Source organism: Myxine glutinosa, chromosome 2, assembly GCF_964187855.1.
Source record: "Myxine glutinosa chromosome 2, kmMyxGlut1.1, whole genome shotgun sequence".
Taxonomy (NCBI): Eukaryota; Metazoa; Chordata; class Myxini; order Myxiniformes; family Myxinidae; genus Myxine; species Myxine glutinosa.
Window position 1 is genome coordinate 165,515,727 of NC_136262.1, and position 19,174 is coordinate 165,534,900.

At 44.8% G+C, this 19,174-nt stretch overlaps 1 protein-coding gene across 4 annotated transcripts in view; it reads right to left on the bottom strand.

Moving 5' to 3' along the window:
• THSD4 (thrombospondin type 1 domain containing 4) overlaps window positions 1-19,174 on the bottom strand; it is a 274,230-nt gene that overhangs the window by 67,985 nt on the left and 187,071 nt on the right. Inside the window, exon 1 of one of the 4 annotated variants that reach the window (XM_068106813.2) lies at window positions 1-80. This exon is cut by the window's left edge and continues 109 nt beyond it. The exons of the other annotated variants lie outside the window; for them this stretch is intronic. The gene's annotated coding sequence lies outside the window, so the exon portion shown is untranslated. Of the gene's footprint in view, window positions 81-19,174 lie in introns of those variants that run through there. 4 annotated transcript variants of the gene reach the window in all.

A 19,174-nucleotide genomic window follows, 5' to 3' on the forward strand; every position in this document is an offset into this window, starting at 1 on the left:
AACAGTCGTCTGAGCCAAAGCCGCTGCCGAGACTGCTGTTCCCGGGGCAGACTCTCATCCCTGGCTGAAGGAACTCGGCTTTTGGCTGTGCTGTAGAACCCCCCTTCCCCCTCCTACAGGCCTTCCTGCCCCCTGTTTCCCCCCACCCCCACCCCTTCTCTTTCTTCTCCAACCCTCTCCTCTCCTGCAGTCTTCTGCAGCCCCAGTTGCCTCAGCCTAAAGATTTTGTACAGAATATTCCCCAAAAACACCAACTCCTTGAATTTGAACCAGACGACACTTGACTCTTTCCTGTCCCAGCACACCTCAAAGTTGCCCCCCACCACCTTTACCCACTTCAAACTCTTCATTGAGTAATGCCAGTACAGACTGTTCAATGTTTCCCTTGTAACTTTCCAATTAGGCTCTGCCAAATCCAACCACAGATGGCAGGTGTGCTTGACACTTTACACGACTTTGTAATGAACAAAATAGTGAGGACATTTTCAGAAATCATTCCTTAAAGGAAGATTCTCATATGTTTGGATTACAATAGGCTATTGATGTTTGTCCTAGCACAAGACAAGCTATGAGACATGTTCAAAATTAAGGGACGAAAGTTTATATATTGTTTCGCAAAGCATTTTGGAGTCTGACTGGTCCTTCCAACAACTTATCTGAATACTGTAAGTTACCTTTTTGGGTCAGTTACACCAAAGCTGTGAGTTTGATTTGGTTTCAAAATCGAAATAAAAAAGGTATTACCCGAAAGTACCAAAAACAAACAAAAAAGAACTCATTAATTCTTCCTGCATTTGTTTCTTGTTTATTAACTAAGCGTATAAACTGTTTAGCCCGAATTTGTTTTGTGTTACCATCGTTCCCTTTACGATAACCATGACGAGTGTGATTGTGTGAAAGGCACGTTTTGACCGTGGAAGAGTAACAGGCACGCAAGGCGGAGAGTGGAGCCGGGCACCCGGGCAACAAAGCAGGGAGCATGCAGTAGAGAGTCCCGCTCTTCACTCGGACAAAAGCATGACTTATTGCCCGTCACTCGCTCCGCAAACTGAAGCCACGATTCTGTGCAGTTCAATGGTAAAAATAATGTTTCACGCCAAGGCCGTAAAAGTGAGCCGCTTATTCTCCGATACTCCGCGCTGTGTAGCCATTTGGGTCGAGATGTAAGAAGGGCCTGTGGCCAAGAGTGAAATGGTAACAAAGGAACATTTTCACAAGTCGTCAATTCAACTATGGCAAAGTTTCACAAGCATTCACATCTACGGGCATGAAACGATTTTTCTTTCAGTGAATTATAGGTTGCCAGTGTTCCTGTTGTTCTGCCTTGTCGTTGGTACCTTTCCCGTTTCAATGCTCAATGATTAGTACATATAATTCAGCAAAGAAATGGCAACTGCGGAAATACAAGAAGAAGAGATGCAGTGTGATTGTGTGAACTCTCCTAGCTCACTTCTGTACTTCTTGGCAAATTCTAATTTGGCTTTTCTATTTTTGATGCTGATGAAAGGTTTGCATGTTGCGGTGTAGCCTTTGTAATTCTGCTGTCGAGGTCTTCTACGGAAGGTAGAATGGGATACTTTCACCCCTGCAATCTGGAGGGTGTTGGTGATGTCACCGACAGTTGTTCGCATGTTTTTCTTGCATACATTGTGACATCCACCAACATCCAAGTAGTGCAAGCCGACGGGACACCTGGATTAACCCCACCTATGGACGGTGCACTTTGTGATGTAACATCTTGCCTGGGCAGCACAGATCAAAAAGTTTAGTCGGTCTTACAAAAGTTTAACCCTAACCCAGACTTGACAGCTCAAACGTAAGTGCACAACTTCTGCACCATCCTCTTTGGACACTTAGAGCTTTTGACCAGCACACTCATTATCCCGAATTAAAACTACCGCCTGTGAGAATGGAAGTCTGTAAGTCATGCTCTATGTAAGCATTGACCACAACCTTTACCCCATAGAAGAATCCTCCACCCGAGTAAAACCTTGGGAATGGAGGCCAGGCAGTTCCAACCCCAATCCATGATCTTCACAGGTCAACACAATGGGGTGATGCCATGGCAGGCCAAAGAAACAAGATCCCCCTTCCCCCCTTATGGCAGGAATGCTTGGACACTGTCCGATGTTACAAACCATTTGATGGCCGAAGTTTTCAGAAGAAAAATAAAACTCCTGGAAAGACTCGGGTTTGATCAGAGTATCTGCGAGAATGCTGTCCGTGGCCTCACCTAAACATGGCAACGAGCAACTTGCACCATTCCGAGGCAGCCAAAGAAAACATGTTCTTTCAACATCTCTGCAGCAGGCCATTAGAAACGAAGCAGATGTAAAGACATTTTGGCTTTTTCTTTTTCTTTTTTTTGCATTTCTGGTGTTCTATGTATCTCGTCCATCGAAACCACTGAAACAAGCTTGGAATACCAAATTCAATCTCACACTCCTACCTGTCAAGGCAATTAACAACCAGGTTCACTGTGATTTGAAGTGTGATGTATCTGGGGTGTGTTTCGGTGCAAGTTGTGAATGTAGTTTAATCAAATTAATCATGCGTGCCTCGTTACAATGTATGGACAGCATAGTTGTGCGTGCTTGCATTTGCGTACTCAGAAAGTACCAAGACCTGCGGAGAGCGGTGAAGGTATTTGATGAATGTATTGGGCTCAGAGGAGAGCACATTGCTTACAAATCTGGAAGGAATAACATGTGCCACACACAAACAGGGAAAGGATAAACAGATAATGATGAGCGGCCTACTTGAACGATTGCCAAGAATGCAACAGAATGGATGTGGTGTGTGGAAAGACTTTTCACATGCAAGAAGAAGATGGTGATTGCCAAGGTGAGAACATATGTGCAGAAACTAGGACAGGATCAGATGAGAAGAAGCCAGGTGTTACGCCATGCGCGATGGTGATTATTGGCTAACAGTGTTTTTTTATACCAAGTCGAGGCTCGTGTAAGAGCTGACACATAAAACATATAATACAGTTAAAGTGTTAAATTCTTATTTAATGAAGAAGCCACACATACTGTTGGAAAGGCAGATTTGACGATAAACTATGGCACTGTCCCATCTCCAATTGCAGTCACAGTCATGGATCATTGATATAAACACCTGTCGTTGAATCACACATTTCAGAGGATGCTTTGCTGTAAAAATGAGTCCAATGTGTGACCTAAAATAAGAGAATCAAGTTGACGTAACGGTACGGTCATTGGCTGGCATCCAAAATTAAATATAGTGGACACCCTGGTCTGCCGGCTGGAAACTACAGGCCATCTGAGAAGGTCTTCAAATTTGTTGTTTCGAGACAAGGAGCTTTATTGTTATTCTTTTCTGAGCAAAAATTCCATGGCCAGTCATTTGCCCCAAATTAATTTGTCCTCAAAGGGTGAAGATTTTTTCTTCTTCTGATAATTCAAAAATTCTTTGCAATCATAAGTGTAAGATAAAGTATCATTCATAAAATAAGCTCATGTGCCTGAATTCCAAAAATACTTTAAAATTACATGCAAGTACATTATATATGATTAGTAAGAGTATATATATATATATTACGTATACACAGTCGTGGCCAACAATATTGGCACCCTTCCACTTTTTTCAAATAACTCACAATCTTCTCTAAAAATACGTTGAATTTGACAAAAGTATTTGGTCTCCACAATTCTTTATTTCACTGTTAATATTACAGAACCTTTGTTTTTGATTCAGAACTTAATATATCCTTTTAAATCAGAAAATAAAAAGAAATAGCATTGACAAAATTATTGACACCCGAGACTTAATATTTGGTAGCACAGACTTTGGACAAAATAACTGCAGTCAAGCGCTTCCTATAGCCATGAATGAGCTTCCTACATCTCTCTACTGGCAGTTTGGCCCACTCTTCTTGTGCAAACTGCTCCAGCTCTCCCAGATTTGAAGGGTGCCTTCTCCCAACTGCTGTTTTCAAATCTCCCCACAGGTGTTCAATGGGATTTAGATCTGGACTCATTGTTGGCCACTTGAGAACAGTCCAGGGGTTTGTTTTGAACCATTCCTGGGTGCTTTTTGAAGTGTGTTTGGGGTCATTGTCCGGCTGCAAGACCCATGACCTTCGACGGAGACCCAGCTTTCTGACACTGGGGTGAACATTGCGCTCCAAAATGCCTCGGTAATCTCCTGATTTACATGATGCATGCACATGTTCAAGGCACCCAGTGCCAGAAGCAGCACAGCAACCCCAAAACATCACTGAACCTCCTCCATGTTTGACTGTAGGGAAGGTGTTCTTTTCTTTGAAGGCTTCATTTTGTTTTCTGTAAACATAGAGACGATGTGCTCCATTCTGGTTTTCTCAGCAGTGGGATCCTCCTGGGTATCCTCCCGTAGAACAGCCTTTCATTGAGTTGGAGACGGATGTTGTGAGTTGAATCTGTCGTACCTTGTTTCTGAAGGTCAGCTTGAATCTGTTTGGCAGTTGATTGAGGTGCTTTCTCCACCATTCGAACAATCCTTCACTGCAATCTACGATCAAGTTTTCTCTTGTGGCCATGTCCAGAGAGGTTGGCTACAGTGCCATGGGCCTTAAACTTCCTGATAACATTGCGTACGGTGGACACAGGAACATTACGGTCTCTGGAGACGGACTTGTAGCCTTGAGATTGTCCATGCTTGGCTACAATCTTGTGTCTAACCTCCTGAGATAATTCTCTGGTTTTCTTTCTTTTCTCCATGCTCATTGCGGTACACACAGTGACACAAAACAGCAGAATGACTCCTTTTCTCTATTCAAACTGGTTGAATGAGGGATTTTTATGTTGCAAGCACCTGCAACTCACAACAGGTGAGTTCAATTCCAAAGTAAAGGAGAATCACCTGCTTGAAATCTAATTATTTCTAACAACTTCTGAAAGGTGCCAATAATATTGTCTGGGCCATTTTAGGATTTCTGTGTGGAATAACCTAAGATTTAGTATTTTTCTTAGCTTTTTTTTTGTTTTGTTTTGTTCCACTGCAAACTAAAGAAATACACATGTGGATACCAAGAGATTTTTTAATTTCATAAATTTTCTTGGAGAAATGGTGCATTACTTGGAAAAACATGCAAGGGTGATAATATTTTCGGCCACGACTGTATGTATGTATGTATGTATGTATATATATATATATATATATATATATATATATATATATATATATATATATATATATATATATATATATACATACATACATATATATATATATATATAAAATAATATAAAATAATATAAAATGTACATATGTATATAAATACAGTATATACCGTATATATATATATATATATATATATATATATATATATATATATATATATATATATATATATATATATATATATATATATATATATATATATATGTTATTTGGTACGACAAATCGAAATCGAAAATTGCTGAACAAAAAGAGAGAGAGACATGTCAAAGCTTTTCACCTTGCACTCATCAGGATGATTACAAGGATACAAGAACTCAGGATCGAAGCAATTTGCGATCACACGTGGTCACTGATTGGTTCACGTACCTGATGATGATTGCCCTCGATGTGAGTCATGGCTGTGAGGCACTGAGTGAACTGGATAACTCAAGACCTGCTACAGTGCTGCAGTTGTCTCAAAACAAGTGAAGCATTTGTACAACTTATTTTGCTTGCTGAGAACGGGACTTTGTGTGTGTAAGAACGTGGCTTCAAGCATATACATAGATGTGCTGCACTGTGTGCTCAGGCCATGATCTGAAATCAATCCACACTGTAGTGTTCAGTGCACTCCAGGTTACTTAGCAAACTAGAAACAACCGCTCCTTTCGGGAGCTTCCCCCAGCATTCACATTTAGGGGGATTCTTTTTTTTTTAACCCTGGGTACTACCAACACGTATGCAAGATTTGTTGGAGATCGGGCATAAATCATAACACATCTCCCCCAGCCCTAACAGGGGAAGCAGGGGGGGTTTTTTCCCCCTTACGCCTATGACCTGACCCTCTGCCAGCTTTGCGCAGTGAGATGGTGAAATATTTTCTCATTCTTCACGTGAAAATTGCTCTAGTTCTGCCAAGTTTGATAGGGATCGTCGATGGATTGCAATCTTCAAGTCTCACCATAAATGTTCAATTGTGTTCAAGTCAGGACTTTCACTGGGTCACTCAAGAACATTAATTTTCTTCTTATTTTGCCACTCCGGTGTGGGTTTAGCTTTGTGGTTCGGATCATTGTTCAGCTGAAATGTGAATTTCCTACCCAGGTTCAGATTCATGGTTGACTCAAGCAGGTTTTCATCAAGGATTCTCCTGTACTTTGCCCCATTGTCCCTTCTATCCTGACAAGTTTGACAGTCCCTGCTGATAAAAAGCAGCCCCACAACATGATGCTGACATGCCCATGCTTGACAGAAGGGATGGTCTTGACTGGGTGATGTGCAGTGTTAGGCTTGCGCCAGATGTAATGCTTTCAATTCAGACCAAAAAGTTCAATTTTGTCTCGTCTGATCACAAAAACATTTCTCTACATGCCTGTATGTCATTTTTTTTTTTGGATACTAAGTCGAGGCTCATATAAGAGCTAACACATAGAACATATAATAAAGGAAGCAAGAGACAAGAGGGGTGAGAGAGGGAAGCACAACAACAGAAGGGAACAAGGACATCAGGAGATATTTGGAAGAGAGAGGGCTGGGGTAGGGTACATGGGATAAACAAGAATGACATTACAGGGACTTTCAGAGAAGAAAACAGGGAATTTGAAGGAGGTGGGTTTGGGGTGGATTAATGGAGGTAGAAAAAAAATATATATATATTTACTGTATAAATATACCAGTGGGGTATGCTTACAGATTGTGTAAGCAATAACAAACCGTGCTTTGTACGTAGGTACATAATAAATATAAGCTTGATGATTATAGGCAAGCATCACCGACCTCCTGTTAGATATCAATTTATGTCTATTTATTTATTTTACGGACACATTTACATTTTTTTTACATGAAGTTTCATATACGGTTGCTTTTTCCTTTTTTAATTAGTGGACATTGTTGTCATGTTTATTTGACAGATTTTAGTTATAAAATTACAATTTTCAAATGCTAGATATTGATTGAGGTTTTTTTTTTTTTACCTCTGCCACCAAAGGTGGGTGGACGTTATGTTTTAACCACTGTCTGTCTGTTTCTTACTTGGCAAAAATAATAATAATTTTTTTTGCAAGTATGTTGATCACTCCGGTTTGTGTGTGTGTTTGTTTGTTTGTTTGTCTGTCTGTCCGCTCACTTATACTTGCCTACAGGTAACAATTTTAAACCGATCTTTACGAAACTTCAGCAAATGGTAGAGTTCGTGGTCTGACAAAATCCTATATATTTTGGGGTCAAAAGGTCAAAAGGTCAACATAGGCTAAAGGTCAACAACCATTTCAAATTTCTAAAATCCTCACCGGGATTCGAACCCAAGATCCAAGGATCCCAAGCCGGCACCCTAACCGCTGAGCCAACATCAGGCTAGTGTGCAACAGTGTAATAGTGTGTAATGGTGTAAGGCTTGTAATAGTGTAATGTTGTGTAATAGTGTAACGGTGTGTAGTCGTGTAATGGTGTGTAGTCGTGTAATGGTGTGAGTCGTGTAATGGTGTGTCATAGTGTAACAGTGTGTAATGCAACAACGGTGTATAATGCAACGGTGTGAATTAATGTAACAGTATGTAACAGTGTAATGCTGTGTAATAATGTCACAGTGCAATGGTGTATAACAGTGTATAACTGTGTAATGGTGAAACTGTGTGTAATGTAATAGTGTCTAACAGTGTAATGGTGTGTAATAGCATGTAATAGTGTGTTATAATGTAACAGTGTAATATGACTAAACTTGTTGGATGAGTTGGTTCGTTGACAATAACAAGCCGATTTGATTGTGGTTCAGGTCTGAATCCAGATCCGGCCTATCAGTGGGATACAAAACATAAACTGTTTAGCCTGGTGGAGGTATGTGCTCTACCAAGTGCCGTTCTAGTTTGTTTTTTGGTATGTGTTTACAGTTTTTTTTACATAAATTTTCATTTCGGATGCTTTCCGACAGTTCTGTGATTTTTCCTGGTGTACCGGCTTCGATGTCCATCAGCACGCCAAATTTCCCCTTTCTACAACATATGGAAGGTACCGATCATTAATATCTGTTTCTCAGTCAATCAGTGGTTAGAAAGAGCTTCATGTTATATGTATGTATATATATATATATATATACTAGCGGGGTCACCCGTGGGAATCCCACGGGCATGGATGTGTGTGACATTTCGACATATTGAGTTATATGCTGCACATTCATTTTTACAAAATGGTTACTGGCAAGTCATCAGATCCAGAAATGGTGTGATGAACACAATTTATTTATTTCACATAATATGTGACCCCTCACTCCTCTCCACCTGACACTCTCCTGCCTCCACCTGACACTCTCCTGTCTCCACCTGACACTCTCCTCTCTCCACCCAGCACTCCTCTCCTCTCCAAACCCTCACATCCCTCTCCTTTCCAATCCCTCACCTCTCCAATCCCTCACACTCCTCTCCTCTCCAATCCTTCACACGCCTCTCCAATCGCGCCTCACACTCCTCTCCAATCGCGCCTCACACTCCTCTCCAATCGCGCCTCACACTCCTCTCCAATCGTGCCTCACACTCCTCTCCAATCGTGCCTCACACTCCCCTCCAATCACTCCTCTCCAATCGTGCCTCACACTCCTCTCCAATCGCGCCTCACACTCCTCTCCAATCATGCCTCACACTCCTCTCCAATCGCGCCTCACACTCCTCTCCAATCGCGCCTCACTCGCCTCTCCAATCGGCTTTCCCCGTCTCGTTTCTCTCCTTTTTCTCCCGTCTCGTTCTTTTTCTTGCTCCAAATCGGCCCGTCGGAATCGGAAATCGGCCCGTCTTGCTTTTGTGCTTGTGCGTAAATAAATTGTGTTCATGACACCATTTCTGGTGTTGGGCTAGCGGCTAGGGTGCCGGCTTAGGATCCTGGGTTCGAATCTCGGTCGATCGCCGAATTAATGCCAGGGGGGTTGACTCAGCCTGTCATCCTTCCGAGGTCGGCTAATTGAGTACCAGTTCACTGGTAATTCCCTGTTTGTCGTTGAAGGCGGCAAAAAGGGTTGGCGTCAGGAAGGGCATCCGGCCGTAAAACATTGCTTCAAAAAGGGGACAAAAAAACAACAACTACCACGGTCCCCGAAAAGGCAAACCCCCGCTTTGCGGGGAAAAATGGCCTCTAAACGGTGGTTTTTACACCATTTCTGGATCTGATGACTTGCCAGTAACCATTTTGTAAAAAGAATGTGCAGCATCTAACTCAATATGTCGAAATGTCACACACATCCATGCCCGAGGGATTCCCACGGGTGACCCCGCAAGTTTGCATTGACGTTCGTCGATGGACTCGTTCTCCCGTCTCATTCGTTTTCTGGCTGCATCCTGTTCAAGTCTGCATTGACGTTCGACGACGGACTCGTTCGCCCTTCTCATTCGTTTTCTTGCTGCATCCTGTTCAGGGCTGCGTTCTTCATCCATTTTGGAAATGGAAGTTTCCACGCACCGCATGAATTGTCACGATCCTCAATAGGAAGTGTCTCATAATTATCAAATGACAAATAGCAAGTAAATTACATTGTGAAAATTTAATATTTCAAATAGACCTATTTAAAGTGTATGCGCAAATAACTAATAAATAAAAAAACGAAGAAATATGTCTCGGTAATTTCCTGAACTCGGTAATTTCTCGGTAATTTTACTTCCGGCTAAAAATGTTGAATGAAATAAAAACGAAGAAATATATGTCGTTTTGTGACGACTGTCATCAAAGGTAAACGGTGAATTCACTCGGTTTATTCGGTTCGGCTCGGTTTAAAGAAAAAGCGATAATGTCGAAATGTTGACGTCTGTGTCATGTTGGGCGGTGTATGATACTTGTTGGCTGTTGGGCGGTGATATGGTGTATTTTAAAAAATATATCTCTGCGTTTTCCCGCGTTGCTGACACCGAGTCTAAAACCATGATGGTGAGTTATATTGGAGATAAAGGCGTGAGAGAGACTCAATGGCCTTGAAGTTACAGGCATTTGAGAATTCATTTCGTTCTATAAACGGCAACTTTCATCGGATTTTCTTCTCGTTTTTTTTCAACCGAGTCTAAAACTATGTTAGCGACTGTGAAAAATGAAATGATATATCGAATTTAAAATAGATATCGACACATTGCCGTCGGTGTCATGTTGGGCGGTGTATGATACACCATGACGCGATTTTTAAAAATATATCTCTGCATTTTCCCGCGTGTGTGGAATGTTTGTGGAAAATTAAAGATTTCAAATAAACCTATTTAAAGTGTATGCGCACATAACTAATAAAAAAAACGAAGAAATATCTCTCGGTAATTTCCTGAAACATATTTTACTTCCGGCTAATATGTTGAATGAAATAAAAACGAAGAAATATATGTCGGCATCATTGTTGACGTTTTTGTGACGACTATCATCAAACGAAATAGTAATATATCATAACGGAAAAGCAAAAGCGAATTTTTAATATATATCGACACATTGCCGGCGGTGTCATGTTGGGCGGTGTATGATACACCATGACGCGATTTTAAAAAATATATCTCTGCATTTTCCCGCGTGTGTGGATTGTTCTCAATTATTGCTGACACCGAGTCTAAAAGTAAAACCATCGATAAAAATGAAATCATATGGTGAGTTAGATTGGAGATAAAGGCGTGAGAGAGACTCAATGGCCTTGAAGTTACAGGCCTTTGAGAATTCATTTCGTTCTATAAACGGCAACTTTCATCGGATTTTCTTCCCGTTTTTTTTCAACCGAGTCAAAAACTATGTTAGCGACTGTGAAAAATGAAATGATTTATCGAATTTGATTTGAAATAAAACTGGGGGAGAGCAAGACACCACGGGCCTACAAAACAGGACTCAAAGCTATGCGAGTTAATAAAATGGTGGATATTTGTTTATAGCCACTCCCAGAATGGGTGGAGCTATGGGTGGAGCTACTCTGCAAACCGAGTAAGCCACACCCCGGACAGACACCCAACAGATAGACAGACAGACAGACAGACAGAATCATCTACGGCTATTATAATATAGATATATATATATATATATATATATATATATATATATATATATATATATATATATATATATATATATATATATATATATGTATATATATTGTTACGGTTTTTAGAACCTTCACATGTAAATTTAGTCGTAAATTCCCTTATAAATGACCCCTGTGTACATGTCTCCTTAATTGGCTGTTAATTAAAGATTGCACCTTAGTTAGTCCATGTACAACACGTAGGACACTTTAGGATCTCTATAGTTATATCATTATTATGTGTTCCAGGTAAGGCTGTGTTTCCAATAGTTGACTCTACGTTGCATCAATCAAATAAGATAGGTCCCTTTCAATATCCCCAATCGTCTCCTCAAAGTGCCAGTAACAGTTGGGCTGTTTTCGCGGGCATCACACCGCCTCTGCTCGCCCAGCAGCGTTCGCTGCCTGGCGCCAAAGTCCATTACGCTCGAGGCCAAGAAGGGGGGAGGAGCCGCCAGAGCACGGGCGTGGCACCACCTCGTCCTCAAAGGTGGAGTCAGAGAGCCCTTAACAACCAACCAGGGCTCGGTGGGCATGGCTTGATAGGGCGTGGCAAGAAACGTCTGGTGAGTTTGAGAGGGTTCCAAGGGCGTGGTAATAAAACCCTTGGCGCGAGGCCCCCACAGAGATGGTGAGAAGGCAGAGATGGTGAGAAGGCAGAGACGATTGAGAAGGTTCAAGAGCCACGATGAGAAGCAGATGAGTGAGGAGAGAGGAGCGACCATTCATTTCTTGGCACGAACATCCAGCGGCGAGTGAGAGTCGGCACGCTCGTGGGCGATACCAACCAGCACTGACGACCGGGTTTTCGCCACTGAACCGGAGCATGGACGCTCAAGCTGGACCTCGATGTCATGCCGCGATCCCCGGACCTCCGTGCCGCCCGTTCTGTGGACCGTCTGCCCTTCTCATCCTTCCAGCCATTCCTGCCTGCAATTCCACATTTGTGTACGTGAGTTTGTGCTGTTTGTGTTGTCCTGTGGGTTTAAGTAAGACTGTTTTAAGGAATTGCGCTGTGTCTTCTTCTTCTTCTGTAAATTGCTTTCGTTTCTTCTCTTTCTTTGGTTTTGTATAATAATTAAAAAATCCCTGTTCCTTCTTATTCTCTGGTTTCTTTCTTGTCCGATCGCTTTCATGATTTCCCCATTGAGTACCTGTGGCGCGATTTCTGCCGAACCGCTTACAATCGGGTTTAGTCTTTTGTTAACGGCCCGCGTCGCAGCTCGCTTCGCTCGGCGCAATCCATCTATTATGCTGCGGCTCGGGCGGGAGTATTCCTCGCATACCGGAAGGCGCTGGTACTTAGGTCATAGGAATAATTGGCCTACTACCCTATTCAGCGCTGACCGGGCGTGACGTCATACCCCCAGGACCGGTCAGACGGCCAGCTTAACAAGACAAGGGGATTAACCCCCCCTTGCTAACGGGAGTGCCGTCCCCCGGATCCGTAACAATATATTGTTACGGTTTTGGAATAAAGGATAATCCCCCTCGTAGGTAGACGCACCACAACATGAAGCCTCGCGATAATTCAGTTATTTCTTAGTGAATGTAAGCATAGTCCTTTCCTGTGTTAGTTTTGCGTTGAGCAGGCCCGTGAGTAGGGCGGTCTTTTGGGCTGGAAATGCCACATGGTAGGCCACAAGTCAGGCAAGGCCGAAGGGAGGCGCTGCAGAGGGAGTGGCCGGTAAGCACGAGCCGCCAATCAGGGCTCGAGGGGAGTGGCTAACCACGGCGATGAGAGGTGGGGCTTGGAACATTCGAGTAGGGCCGGGGCGGAGCCATAAAACCCTGCTCCGAGCCCCCCACCTCAGTCGGAGTTCAGGTCGAGGCATTGATTGAGTCAGAGAGAGAGAGAGAGAACGCGCAAGAGAATGAATCAATTGCATTGCCGGTTATCGTCATTGTACACGAACTTGCCCCGTGCCCCGTGCCCTGCGCTCTGTGCTGTATTAATCGCGCGTTCGAGAAGACGACCCGTGCCGGGCCACAGAAGCGCGATCTCCTCCTGCCTGCCTTTTCCTGCATATGTGCCATGACCGCCAGAGGGCCAGGCCGGGCGAGCTGCCCTGGAGCGACCGACGGCAAAGTGCGTTTGGCGCGCGAACTTCTCTTCTTCTTCTCCCCGTGTGCGTGAGTGGGCCCTGTCTCTGTGGATACGTTAACACTGTTAGGCTTCTGCTCGGTGTCCCCTTTCCTTCATCCTGATCATTGTACATAAATAATAAATTGTGTTATTCCTCTTATTTGACCATTTCCGTCCCTTCCATTAATTGGCCTCGCATGGTACGAATAGAACCGCTCGAATCGGGTTCCATAAAAGTAACGGCATGAGTCACATGATATGCATACCGCTCGGGCGTACTCGATTAAGCGTGGCTCATGCAAGGTCCGGTCCCCGCTTTCGTGGCAGCGTGGGTTAAAGGTACGTGCGGCGTCGACCCGGTACCCTTTTTGACGCTTTCTGCGGAAGGGGCAATTCGGCCACGTGGACACGAAGACCCAGGGGGAAAAAGGGGTTTAATCCTCCCCCCCTTGTAACGTGGAACGGGCTTCGGGAGATCCACAACAAATTGGTGTCAGGAGTGGGATAATTGGACCTAGAGTGCGCTTCACGCACTCGAAATTACGAGCTCACAAATTTTAGTTGTAACATCAAATTTATATTCGTACCATGGCTGGCCAAGGCGGTCAAATGCCGGTGGGGGTAGTAGAGGAAGAATTAATGGCCCAGGACCAACAGGAGGAGTTGGTAGTGGAGGCAGTTGATGAGGGTGCGGCAGCTGGCAAAGGAAATGGCGGCGCCTCGCACGTGGCGGTGGAAGCCGAGCCCGCGGTGCCAAGGTACATGCAATTATTTATGGCTCAAATACAGGCATCTATAAAAATGGAGGCGGATTGATTGGAAAAACAAATGGATGCCCCGGGGGACAAATCCACCTGGGAAATAAAAGGGTTAGAAAACAAAATGGACACCCAGAGGAACGAAGCCAGGTGCGAAATGGAAAAAATTAGGGCAGAGTCGAAAAAGGACATGAAAAAGGCAGGGGAGGACATTGGGCGCAGGTTGAGCTGGAGGGTCGCGGTGGTACGTGACGAGGTGACGTGGTGTGGAGAGCACATGGGGAGCGAGCTAGAGCAGAGGACAGCCAAGTTGACTGGGGCTATGAGGGTCGCGACGCGAGAGGAAATGGTAGAGAAGACGGCGATCATCGCATTGGAAAATAAAATTTTGGGGGTGCCGGCAAGGGTTGCGTTGGAAAAGAAAATTGTGGGGGCGCCGACGATCGTCGAGGTAAAATAAATAATTGGAATTGAAGAGACGGGGGTTGAAGAGACGAGGAATAAATCACCGGCAAAATAGATGGAACATGCACAAAGTTCGTGTTTGCACTGTGATGCCGGGCTTGCTAACCCAATGGAAAGTTTGCAGGTGCTGGCGCGGAAGGAGGGCCCCGCGGTGAGTAAAAATGGCACGAATGTGTTTGGCGCGAACGGGTGTTCGGCGCGCTTGGGAAAGAGGCGAGACCCGGGCGTTCGCGGAAGGCCCACTGTGCGGTGTACGAGAGAGTGTGTTATGAAGTACGAGAGAGAGTGTGCGTCGGAGCGTGAGCGGGAGTGTGCACCTGGGGGTGTGGAAAAAGAGCGTGCACCAGAGTGTGCGATGGCCGAGTGTGTGGAGGAAAAGTGTGCACCAGAATGCACACCGGAGAGTGTGTGGGTAGAGTGTGTGAGGGCCGAGTGTGCACCGGAGTGTGCGAAGGCCGAGTGTGTGAGAGACGAGTGTGCACCAGAGTGTGCGATGGCCGAATGTGTAATGGGAGAGTGCGCACCTGGGGGTGTGGAAAAAGAGTGTGTGATGGCCGAGTGTGCACCAGAGTGTGCAAGGCCGAGTGCGTGGAAGAAACGTGTGCACTGGAGTGTGTGATAGGTGCAAGTGCGCCTGGGGGGTGTGCAGAGTGTGCAATAACAGAGTGTGAGGGGAATGCACACTGGATTGTGTGCGGAAAGAGTGTGTAACGGAGTGTGTGGGAGGCGCGTGTGTGCGAGTGTGGAATGGGTCACGCGTGGTGAGGACGCGGCTCAAGCATCGACACCGACCGGGGTAGCGCCTAGCGGGATGGGTAGCAGACGTGAGCCCCCGGTGAGTTGTATGCTGCAGGGACTGGAGGGGATCGGTGCCGCGTCGGTCTCACGAGGACCAGTGTGCACGATTCGCGCCTCCGTCCCCCGCACTGTATGGTTGGTGCCGTGCCGTGACGGCAAAGGCAATCGGCCGGGTTCAAGGGGAGGTAGGAGTTTTAAGAGCCATGCACCCTGTCAGGTGCGGTGCTCCGACCGTGGCCGGTTGGGTCATCGTGCGTGGGACCGCGAGGCCCCACGCAGGGATGGAGCCCTGAACCTCGACCCATCCATACCTCCTCCCTTGGATCGAAAATGCCCCCCACACATGGGTCAGAGTAAATGCTAGGGGGAACCACACCTATGTGTCACATTGAAATGTAATATTAATTTTGCACGTCAGGCTCTACCGGTCGTTCCATTGGTGGGTTCGACTCGGGACGAGTCTGGTGAGAGAGGGGTGTAGTGTTACAGTTTTGGAATAAAGGATATCCTCCTCGTAGTTAGATGCACCACAACATGAAGCCTCGCGATAGTTCAGTTATTTCTTAGTGAATGTAAGCGCAGTCCTTTCCTGTGTTCGTTTTGCGTTGAGCAGGCCTGTGAGTAGGGCGGTCTTTTGGGCTGGAAATGCCACGTGGTAGGCCTTCAACAAGTCTGGCAAGGCCGAAGGGAGGCGCTGCAGAGGGAGTGGCTGGTAAGCATGAGCCGCCAATCATGGCTCAAGGGGAGTGGCTAACCACGGCGATGAGAGGTGGGGCTTGGAACATTCGAGTAGGGCCGGGGCGGAGCCATAAAACCCTGCTCCGAGCCCCCCACCTCAGTCGGAGTTCAGGTCGAGGCATTGATTGAGTCAGAGAGAGAGAACGCGCAAGTGAACGAGTCAATTGCATTGCTGGTTATCGTCATTGTACACGAACTTGCCCCGTGCCCTGCGCTCTGCGCTGCATTAATCGCGCGTTCGAGAAGACGACCCGTGCCGGGCCACAGACGCGCGATCTCTTCCTGCCTGCCTTTTCCTGCATACGTGCCGTGAACGCCAGATGGCCATGTTCGGGCTCGGGCATACTCGATTAAGCGTGGCTCGTGCGAGGTCCGGTCCCTGCTTTCGTGGCAGCGTGGGTTAAAGGTACGTGCGGCATCGACCCGATACCCTTTTTGCACGCTTGCTGCGGAAGTGGCGATTCGGCCTCGTGGACACGAAGACCCAGGGGGGAAAAGGGGTTTAATCCCCCCCTTGTAACGTGGAACGGGCTTCGGGAGATCCGCAACAATATATATATATATATATATATATATATATATATATATGAGCAGGATTGTAAATAAGTAATAGGTGTATGTGGGAAAATTATGTGCCTAGACTGGGAATCAAACCCAGGTCCTTTGGTGAACCGTATCAGTGCTCTGCCATCTGAGCTATCTGCATTATCTGGGGTTGCCTTTCTCAAGTTATAAACCTATTACAAACTATGATCTTTGACCTTTGCCCTCTTGACCCCATAATTTAATCAATTCATCGTTGTGTCATTATACACACTTCTGCCAAGTTGGTCTTCCTTCCCTTCAGCTGTTCTCAGGTTATCGGAGTAACAAAAACCCTATCATGGAGAGACGGATGGACGCATGGACGGACAGATGCACAGATGGATGGACGCACAGAGAGACAACCCAAAAACATAATGCCTATGGCGCCAAATTCGCCGGAGGCATAAAGATGTAAAATGAGAAAATAATGTAAAAGGAGAAAATAAGTCAGAACTGACATTATATAAGAGGGAATCATGCAAATTATGCATGTGCAAAAGAGGGGAATCTACCAGAACCAACATGTTCCCACTACTGAAGTAGGTGGCAAACCAAATAAGGGTGATGTTAGGCGATATATTTCACCGATCATTGAAATTAGGGTACGCACAACAGGAGTGGAGAGGAGGAAATATAATATCGTCATATAAGAATTGGCGAACTATACAATAAAGTTATATTGGGGAACTATATATGTACGTTATATAAGAATTGGGTTAAGGTATACAGAGAAGAATTGGGGAACTAAAGAATGGTTAGTTTGACATAAATTGTGGAGAAGGCTTTGGAGATGTTAATAAATGAGCGGATAACGAACCATTTAAATACGTACAAACTGATTAAAGGTAGTCAGGATACACTTATGAAAGGGAGGTCATGTTTAACAAAAAAAAGAAGAAAAGGAGGAGCGGCTAAAGGACTCAGGACCTAACTCCATGCAAAGGAGGGGATTAAGAGGGATTCTGACAGAGGTGTTTAAGATTATGAAGGGTATAGACAGCATAAGTGCAGATTTTTTTTTTCATAACTTAACAACGAATCAGCGGTCATAACTTAACATCGAAAAAAAGTTATTATAACATTAAGGCAAAGGTATTTCACTGAGAGGGTAGTTAATGCATGCAATGGTTTCCCTGGAAAGGTAGGGGCAGCAGTTCCAATATCTAGGTTTCAACTGGAATTACATATCGATAACTAGAAGCATTGGAGATAGAGAAGTACCTGGATATTATCAGAGGTATGTGGGCAAGATGGGCCTAATGACCCAGTCCTGCATTAAACTTAATTGTATTTCCTTGTATACCTTGCCATGGATTCTGTTTAGTGTTTTAGCGCCCAACTGTGCATCAGCCGAGCAGGTGGCATATATTGGTGGTCCTGTCTCTATGTCCGTCAGTGCGTCTGTCCTGATCCCCTTTACTCCAAAAAGACTGAAAAAGGTTCTTTCATATTCGGTAAAAGCATGCAATTATATCGGGGCCCAAGGCCTGTCAAAATATTGTGGAAAAGTGGCCAAATTGCAATCTTGGCAATACGTGACTTTGAAAATGACATATGAATGCTGTACGAGGCCTTTTGTGCATGTACTTTGTGTGTGTGTTTACATTGGTTTGGTTCGGCTCATCAGGCACTTATAAACCTGCCGTTTGTAGTGCGGGATCTGTCAATCAAATGGTCTTTTGAACATACTTTTCAGTATTTGGACAATAGAAACACCTTTAGAGGCCATTTTTCCCTGCAGAACAGGGGTTGGCCTTTTTGGGACACCTTGGTCCCCTTTTTGAAGCAATGTTTTATGGCCGCATGCCCTTCCTGCCGCCAACCCTGTTAGTCGCCTTTTGTGACACACAGTGAACTGGTACTCAATTTGCCGACCTCGGTAGGATGACAGGCTGAGTCCACCCCCCTGGCGTTAATTCAGCGAACGACCGGGATTCAAACCCAAGATCCTAGGATCCCAAGCCGGCACCCTAACCGCTAAGCCAGCACCAGGCTACTGCATTTAGACGATAGAGTGGCAATTTGGAAATGGTTAACCATCATTGTTCTGTTCCTGAATACAAATCGGACTCAAGAGTGTATAGGATATACGAGAAATATCAATGGATGTAGGAGTCGGGGTGCTTTGATGTCCTGTTAATACACTTATTGAGTGGTGGCCATTGCTTTCACACACATATACACACACACACACACACACACGAATGCTTCTCCTTTCACCATTGGATACAAAAATGTATGTAGTACAATTTATCTTGTGGCCCCAGAACCAAACAAAAATATATACTGTATACGTGTAATGCCACTCACAGTCCAAACAACTCTCACTCCGATCCCACCCTTCCTCCCAAACATGATAAATAGTAAATATCATCATTTAAAAGTTACCCTGTGCAGTGTGCATGGACAAGCCCCAGATAAACTTCCCACCGGTGTTAAGAAGCATCAAGGTGTGGTTTTTATTGCACCATGTACGAACCTTCATCATTTCACATGCCCATATAATCGGTAGTTTTTGCACTACTGCAACATATCGACTTATTGGACGAGTTGATCAGGAAG